The following is a 1,153-nucleotide window of genomic DNA, read 5'->3' on the forward strand; positions in this document are numbered from 1 at the left end:
GTAGTTATATGTTAAAAAAAAAAAAAAAAGTCCTAAAACTTCCTTTTTTTAAAAAAAATATTTATTATTTTTAACTTACATTTAATTATTGTACATCTTTACAGTGCATTACATGATTTTTCCCGGCATGAATACAATGCATATTAGTCAAACTAAAGACATTACCATATACATTATCATCGCAGATAACTTTTCATTTTTGTGTCTATTAAATACGTTGTTTTCCCCTGATCCCCTTACTCCAACCCACTATTACCCACCTCCACTGTCTCTAGTATCTACAATTGCCCTCCCTGCATTTATACCTTCCAGTCTTCCAGTTACCGCTATAAAGTGCAGACATTAGATATATATTAAGTAGGGACATACAGTGCCAGTCTTTTTTTTTTTTTGGAGAGATTTTCACTGTAGGTCGCGTGCGCTCGCCAGACAGACAGAGAGAGACATAGAGACAGAAAGCGAGAAATCACCCCCCAGGGGGGATGGTCACGCCGCAATCCCTTCTCCTCCATTCTCCTCTCGGGATCTTGGGCACACACGCACACGCACCCGGCGTGAGTTTTAAGCCACCGGGTCCGGGACACGAACCGCGGTCGACTATGTGGGAGTCCAGCGACATAGCCATTACGCTAACTGCTGGTTCCCCAGTGCCAGTCTTTAATAGTCTGGCTGCTTCACTTAGCATTAAATCTTCCATATTTGTCCATTTTCTATGAAATGTCAGGATCTCGTTCTTTATGGTTGAATAGTATTCCATAGAGTACATCTCACTTTTTTCAATCCACTGATCTATTCTTGGACATTTGGGAGAACTTTCACACTTAAAAACATATTCTAAGAATACATTGTTATTTTTTAAATTTGCCAGAGGTTTTGTGCACTTGCCAGAGAGACAGAAAGTCATACAGAAACAGAGGAAATGGGAAGTCACCCTTTCCCATGGGAAATTGCCACACTGCAATCCCTTCTCTGTTTTTCCCTCCTTTTGGGATTTTGGGCATGTACACACAGGTGCTGGATGTATTTTTCAAGATGCTGGGTCCAGCACTTGAACTGCACAGTCATCCCTGTGAAATTCAGCTCATGTACCCACCAGAATGTACCTTAAGAACATTCTGTAATCCTCCTAGAACTGCCTTTCACTGAGCAGGAA

The 1,153-nt window shown here is 41.0% G+C and overlaps 1 pseudogene; it reads left to right on the forward strand.

The window, feature by feature from the left end:
- Positions 1–1,153, forward strand: part of LOC102484521 (stress-induced-phosphoprotein 1 pseudogene) — a 29,716-nt pseudogene that overhangs the window by 1,807 nt on the left and 26,756 nt on the right.

Source organism: Tupaia chinensis, unplaced genomic scaffold (genome assembly GCF_000334495.1).
Source record: "Tupaia chinensis unplaced genomic scaffold, TupChi_1.0 Scaffold000028_1, whole genome shotgun sequence".
Lineage (NCBI taxonomy): Eukaryota > Metazoa > Chordata > Mammalia > Scandentia > Tupaiidae > Tupaia > Tupaia belangeri.